Below are 7,886 nucleotides of genomic sequence, written 5' to 3'. Positions count from 1 at the left end.
AGTGCTCTGCACACAGTAAGCGCTCAATAAATACGATTGATGATGATGCCGTGCACATTCAATTAGTTGATTAAAAAAAGCACACCGACCATCCAAAAGAAAAGGAAAATAGAAGCCTCTGCTACTTACAATCTCTCTATCCCGATTAACCCGTCGCGAATGTCGCAACAAAAATACAACGAATACGAAAACAGCGGGTTGTGGAATAGATTTTTAGACTGTGAGCCCACTGTTGGGTAGGGACCGTCTCTAGATGTTGCCGACTTGGACTTCCCAAGCGCTTAGTCCAGTGCTCCGCACACAGTAAGTGCTCAATAAATACGATTGATCGATTGATTGATTGATTGATTGAATCTTCCTCCCGGAAACTTAACGGAGAACCGAGTGGCCGGGGTGGGCCCAAAGCGAAAACGAGGCCGGCCATGTTCAAAGCTCCGATGCATTTGAAATTCAGAAACACGCAGGAACCTCGGGGTTCACAAAAATATTCTCCCGGACTTGGGGCGGCTGCACCCGATGGGCACTGAGGCGGGCACTGCGGTGGGTATGGATGAGGAAACCGAGGTGGGCGCCACGGCGGGCATTGGGTCTCTTTGATCCCCATTCAATCAATCAATCGTATTTATTGAGCGCTTACTGTGTGCAGAGCACTGGACTAAGCGCTTGGGAAGTCCAAGTTGGCAACAACTACAAGTTGGTCTAATGGAAAGAGCTTGGGCCTGGGAGTATCAGCGCTTAGAACTGCGCTTTGCACCCAGTAAGCGCTTGTAATAATAATAATAATAATAATGATGGCATTTATTAAGCGCTTACTATGTGCACAGCACTGTTCTAAGCACTGGGGAGGTTACAGGGTGATCAGGTTGTCCCACAGGAGGCTCACAGTCTTCATCCCCATTTTACAGATGAGCTGAGACACAGAGAAGTTAATAATAATAGTAATCGCATTAACTTCTCTGGGCCTCAGTTACCTCATCTGTAAAATGGGGATTAAGACTGTGAGCCCCACGTGGGACAACCTGATCACCCTGTATCCTCCCCAGCGCTTAGAACAGTGCTTTGCACATAGTAAGTGCTTAACAAATGCCAATTATTATTATTATTAGTAGTAGTAGTATTAAGCGCTTACTATGTGCAGAGCACTGTTCTAAGCACTGGGGAGGTTACAAGGTGATCAGGTTGTCCCAAAGGAGGCTCACAGTCTTCATCCCCATTTTACAGATAACTGAGGCACAGACAAGTGAAGTGACTTGCCTAAAGTCACCCAGCTGACAATTGGCAGAGCAGGGATTTGAACCCACGACCTCTGACTCCAAAGCCCGGGCTCTTTCCACTGAGCCACGCTGCTTCTCTATGAGGTAGCTGAGGCACAGAGATGTTAAGTGACTTGCCCCAAGTCATCCAGCTGACAATTGGAAGAGCCAGGATTTGAACCCACAACCTCTGACTCCAAAGCCCGGGCTCTTTCCGCTGAGCCACATGACCTAATAAGTGCCATTAAAAAAAAGGACCTGGGTTCTAATTTTGGCTCTGCCACGTCTTTGCTGTGTGACCTTGGGCAAGTCACTTCCCAGTGCCTCAGTGACCTCATCTGTGTAATGGGGATTTAATCCTACTCCCTCTTAATCAATGGTATTGACTGAGGGCTTACCGTGTGCCGGGCACTATACTAAGCCTCTAGACTGTGAGCCCACTGTTGGGTAGGGACTGTTTCTCTATGTCGCCAACTTGTACTTCCCAAGCGCTTAGTACAGTGCTCTGCACACAGTAAGCGCTCAATAAACATGATTGAATGAATGAATGAATAAGCACTTGGGAGACGATGATACAAAACAAAGTTAGCAGACATGTTCCCTGCCCACAACGAGCTTACAGTCTAGACTCAATCGTATTTATTGAGCGCTTACTGTGTGCAGAGCACTGTACTAAGCGCTTGGGAAGTCCAAGTTGGCAACATATAGAGACGGTCCCTACCCGACAGCGGGCTCCCAGTCTAGAAGGCTCGACAGACTCGACTGTGAGCCCCACGGGGGACAGGGACTGTGTCCAACCTGATTAACTTGTACCTAGCCCAGTGCTTAGTACAGTGCTTGGCACATAGTAAGCTTTTAATGAATACCTCAGTTATTATAATAATGGCATTTATTAAGCGCTTACTATGTGCAAAGCACTGTTCTAAGCACTGGGAAGGACACAGGGTGATCAGGTTGTCCCACGTGGGGCTCCCAGTCTTCATCCCCCTTTTCCAGATGAGGTCACTGAGGCCCAGAGAAGCGCCCAAAGCCACCCAGCTGACAATCGGCAGAGTCGGGATAGGAACCCGTGACCTCCGGGTCCCAAGCCGGTGCTCTTTCCACTGAGCCACGCTGCTTCTCTAAGTCTCCCCTCTCAGGCACCCCTGGGCTTCCCCTACCCACCTCCTGGCACCAGTGGTGTTATACCGAACACTCCTGAGCGCTTAGTACAGGGCTCTGCACACAGTAGGCGTTCAATAAATACGATTGAATGAATGAATACGTACGACTGAATGAATTCTGACGGCCGACACGGTGCGCCTCCAGACTCTAGATGGGGCCGGGCCTCGACACCCTTGGCCAAGCCCGGGGCGACCCGATCGCGTCCGGCCGTCTCCGGGCACGGGGCCACTTCTGCCCGAGGCCCCGGACTCCCTCCCGGGGCAGACGTGACCGTCGGTCAAGTGAGACGTCTCATTCATTCATTCAATCGTATTTATTGAGCGCTTACTACGTGCAAAGCACTGTTCTAAGCGCTGGGGGGGGGGATACAAGGGGATCAGGTTGTCCCACGTGGAGCTCCCGGTCTTAATCCCCATTTTCAAGAGAAGTGAAGTGACTTGTCCAAAGTCACACGGCTGACAATTGGCAGAGCCATGATTCGAACCCACGACCTCTGACTCCAAAGCCCAGGCTCTTCCCACTGAGCCACGCCGCTTCTCAGTCCGGAAGAGCGGGCGCGGTGGCCCTGGCAGACTGGGTGGGGGGCCCTAGGGGGAAAAACCCTCACCCGAAGCCCCGTCTCGCGACCCAGGGACCGGTAGTGACCGCCGTGGAGCTCCTCTCGGGAAAACAGCTCTCTCTACCACCGGCCCGTCGAGACCTCCCCCGTCGGTGGGTTCCGCTGCCCGGCCGCGGTGGGGGCCGCGGCGACGGGCCCCGGGGGGCTCCGGTTCCAGCCGTGGCCCGGCCGGCCCGAATTGGGGTCGAAAAAACCTTGGCGGGATGGACACGAGTAGACTTAGACTGTGAGCCCACCGTTGGGTAGGGACTGTCTCTATATGTTGCCAATTTGTACTTCCCAAGCGCTTAGTACAGTGCTCTGAACGTAGTAAGCGCTCAATAAATACGATTGATGATGATGATGACTTCACCTTCTAGACTGGGAGCCCGCTCCGTCCCTATATGTTGCCAACTTGGCCTTCCCAAGCGCTTAATCCAGTGCGCTGCACACGGGAGGCGCTCAATAAATACGACTGAACGAATGAGGAGGAAACCGGAGCCTCCCGGCGGAGGTCGGAGAGCGGGCGAGGGGAGGTGGATGGATCGATCCAAGGGTTCACGCGCCGAGCGTTTGGCCGAGACCCCAACAGCCGCGGGCACCGCGGAAACCGAAACGACGCCGTCTCCTCGCCAAACCGGGGCCCGGCGAGAGCCCGGGCGAGACCCGCTGGGCCCGGCCCCGGAAAACCGGTCGCTCTCCGGCCGCCCCGCCGTGCCCGTCGCCCGTCAGGAAACCACGCCCACAGCGGACTCTTGGTACAGTCGAAGGAGAAGATTCAAATTTATTCCCACGAATTACAAGTGCATTTTTGCTCATACTAGCAGGCGCCGTCCTACAATCCACTCAGCTGCCGCCGCCAGGAGAAGATGAGGTCGTGAAAGGGCCGGGGGCGGGAGGGGACGGGTGGAAACCGCTGCCCTGGGCGGCCGGCAGCGGCCCGCGGCACTGGGAGGTGACGCTCGTTCCATTGCTGCCGTGGCACTTGGACAGAAGCTCTAACAGTCATGCGAGGGGGGGGGGGGGGCCCGTCGGGAACAAGGCAGGGCCGTCCGGCCCCGGGGGACCCCGGGGCGGGGGGCCGGAGGGGCGCGTGACACCGAGCACAGTCCACATGGCACAACTTGAGTCACGAACACCGGGGACGAGCACGGGGGGCGTGGGGGGCGCGCGATTCCTCCCCCGGGGGGCTAAGATGGGGGGGCGGGTGTCACACGCGGGGCCGTGCAGGGTCTCCCCCGGGGGGTGGCCGCGGTGCCCCGCGCCTCTCCGGCCGGCCTGCCCCCTTCGCCCCCTCAGCGCCGGCCGGGTGGGGCTTTTTGCATAAATCTGTAAACACTCAGCACTGCATAGCGGGCGGGCGGACCGACCACCCTTCCCCGGTCCCCCCTCCGGCCCCGCCGGCCTCCGGGCGGCGGGTACGGGGTGGGCGCCGCCCGCCCCGGGGGCTCCCGCTCCCGCCGCGCTCCGGGGCTGAGGCCAAGTGCAAATAAAGGGACGTCACGGACTTAAAGTGCCCTGGGCGGGAGCCTCCCGCATCCACCGGCCGGGACGCCGGCGGGGCGGGAGAGCGGAGCCCCGCCGGGTCGGGGGGGCCGGAGTCTGGGGGGGGGCTGGGGCGTCTTGCCAACTAGGGGACGGGGCCGAGAACAAGGGCTGCGCCGGCGGGGCGGCAGCGGGCATCACACACAAGAGTGTCAATCACGATTCTTCGCACTGAAAGAACTCATCGAAAGCAGAGAAAAGCCACAACTACCAGGGGCCGCCTCCGGAGCGACCGGGAGGGCGGAGACGGGCCGCGCGACACGGGGCCGGGGGGGGGACGGCCGGGAAGGGGGCGTCGGTGGCGAGGGGCCGTCGGTCCTCCGAGCCCTCCCCCTGCGGAGAGAACAGAGCACACGTCAGCCGGCGGCGGGAACCGGGCCCCGACGGGCATCGCCGAGGAGGCCCGCCGTCCCCCCGGACCCCCCGCGCTGAGGACGCTCCCCGGGCCAGGACATCTGACATCCCCGCAACGGGGGCGGTACCGGCCCCCTCACCCGGAACCCACCCCGCCCAGCCTTCCGGCTGAAAACCGGGACGGAAAAGCGCGGCACCCTGCCGCCCGGCAGAGGAGCGGGGCGGAAACCGCTGGCTTCGAGGGACGAGGGGCAAGGAGGCGAAAAAAGGGAAACCAGCTTTGGGAGCTGCGGGCACCGACCGGTTAACCGGCTCATCGGCGGTTAACGGGCGCTGTATTAAGCGCCTGGGAAAGACTAACAACTCGACGGAGTCGGCAGAAGCATCCCTGCTTCCAGTATAGTAGAAATTGTCAGTGGGCAGGGAAGGTGTCACTCGTTTTGTATTCTCAAGGCACTTAGTGCAGTCAACTGCAATCGGGGGGAGCGCAATAAAACGCTACTGCTCCCTCTGAAAGCTTCTTTTTCCCTCTAAAGGCTTCCTCCAAGCAGCTGTCACTCTCCCTCCTCACGGTTCCCACCCTGCGTCCGTAGGCGGGCAGAAGCAAGCCCAGCCTCGGGGCCGGGGGACTGACTTGGTCCGGGACCGGGTTGCCGGAGAGGCCGTTGTGCTGCCTGACGTTGGCCGCGGTTAGTACCGCTCGAGGAGCCGCACGCGGAGGGCTGGGAGGAGTCCGGCGGCGGAGACCAGACGACGCTACGACTCTCTGGGTGTTGGGGCGGATCGGGGGGCTCCCGTCGCCGTGTCATCGGACCCTCCGCCAGTAGCCCCGGCCTTCCCGGTCGACCCTTCCGCCGTCCGATCCGTCACCGCGGTGTTGGTCGGCGCGCGGCCCGGGTGGCCGAATTCCGCGACGGCGCTCCGAGTTGCCGAACCGGATATTCGTTTTCGCCCGCGCCGTCCCCGGAGCGGGCTGCTCCATCGCGTCGTCTTCTTTCCGGCTCCGGTCGGTCCAAAGCGTCTGGCTGACCGGGTCAAGCGGCCCGCGGTCCTTGGCCCGTCTCCTTGGGCGGGGGAGTCGCCCTCCTGGGACTCGGGAAGGTCCTTCAAATCTGCCGAGCTCGAAGAGTTTCCCACAGGTGCCAAAGTGAATTTCTTCATGCGTGCTCGGGCCTCTCGTTGCCCACTGCTCGTGTTTAGGTGTACGACTTCAAATTCTGTTTTTATAATCCCGTTTGCGGGGCACTTACTGTGAGCCAGGCACCGCTCTGAGCACTGGGGCAGATACAAGTTAGTCGGGTTGGACACAGTCCCGTTGCTTCGCCCTACCTGATCCTTCAGTCATCACACTTTGGGCAAGTCACTTAACTTCTCTGGGCCTCAGTTACCTCATCTGTAAAATGGGGATGAAGACCGTGAGCCCCCCGTTGGACAACCTGATCACCTTGTAACCTCCCCGGCACTTAGAACAGTTCTTGGCACATAGTAAGTGCTTAATAAATGCCCTCATTATTATTATTATCCGCCTCCCGAATCAGGCCCACCACCCCTCTCCGCTTCCAGCCTCCGGCTCCGATGACGGGCCACCTTCCAGAGTCCCGGCCGGCCGCGCTGACAAGAAGCCCCCTCGGGACCCCGACGACCTTCGCAGGGGCGGCCCGGTTTGCTAAGCGATCTCCAGAGCCCAGGCCTTGTCGTGAAAACACGCGATCTCTTCCCGTCCACACAAACCGGGGCTGGTCTGACCTTGCTCCCGGCCCTGACGCTCGGCAGAGGTCGCGTCCGCTGGTCTTCGCTTGGTCTGAATCCACACGGGGATTCCGGGAGCCTTCGGTTAACGACGTCCCGGGCGGAGGCGCCTCGAGGGTCACCGCCGCGCCCCACCACGATCTTTCTCCTTGAGGATGGAGGGGCTGATGAACTGAGCTCCTGTGGCCTCTCCTCCAGGGTTCATGGTGGGAGGGAGGGAGGTCTGTGGTAGGGCCCCTCCACCTACAGAGCTTAAGGGTCATCGGGGGCTGCAAGGGGGGCTTTGGTGGCATTTCCGCGGCTGTGAGGGACGCCGTTGAGACAACCTCTTAGCTCGCCGCGAGGTTTTACGAGTCCGCAGAGCCCAGATTCAGCGGCGGGTGGCCTAAGAGGAGCAGGCGTCGCCCGGCATCTCGGTGGGATTCCCTTTCCCTCCCTGCTCAGCTATGAGGGGCACGACGCTCCCCAACGCCTCCTTCTTTGAGCTAACTTGGCGGGGCACAAAGCAGCCCCCCACGGCGTGCTGAGGGGCCCAGGAGAGATCGCCTCCACAATCCTGTCGGTGGCACCGAGGCCAAAAGGCTCTCACCACACCGGCACGGGCCCCTGGACTCCGCAAGCACGGAAGGTGGTTGTCCCGCAACTGCTGCCACGGCATATCCTCATCCCGACCGTGGGACGACCCCCGGCAACGTGGGGACCGGCATGGCTCCCCGCGAGCTGGACCCTGTTACGGGCCTGAGCCCCAAAGGGCAGCGCGGGTGGAGGGTCCGGCCCCTTTGGGGCCTGGTGGCTGCACTCCCCCGCCAGCCCCCCGCCGGGGTGACGACGACACGCCTGGGTACCTGCGGGCAGTTACGATCGGTGTCCCGGCTGGAATCGCGCCGTCTCCTCGAAAATGAGCTCCTTCAGCTTCTCCTTGGGCAGGTCGTCGAGCTCCATGTCGAACTTGAACGGGGCTTCGGCTACAGGCTGGGGACAAGAGCCATGTGAGTTGTGGGCGCGGCAGCCCCCCCCAACCCCCATCACACCCCACATAGGCGCCCCTTGCCCCTCCGACCCCCCACATTTGGGGCTCCCCAGCCTCTGGAGGTGGGACACCAGCTCAGAGCCAGGGGGGGCAGAAGGGCCATCCAGTTGGGCTCTGAAGCAGACGACTGCCTCCCCACTCCCTCAGCCCCAGGAGCCGCGGGGGCCGACACAGCCTGGAGCCAATAATAATA

The sequence above is a fragment of the Tachyglossus aculeatus genome, unplaced genomic scaffold (assembly GCF_015852505.1).
Source record: "Tachyglossus aculeatus isolate mTacAcu1 unplaced genomic scaffold, mTacAcu1.pri scaffold_207_arrow_ctg1, whole genome shotgun sequence".
Taxonomy (NCBI): Eukaryota; Metazoa; Chordata; class Mammalia; order Monotremata; family Tachyglossidae; genus Tachyglossus; species Tachyglossus aculeatus.
The sequence above is the reverse complement of the archived record's forward strand: the minus strand, read 5'-3'. Positions refer to the sequence as shown.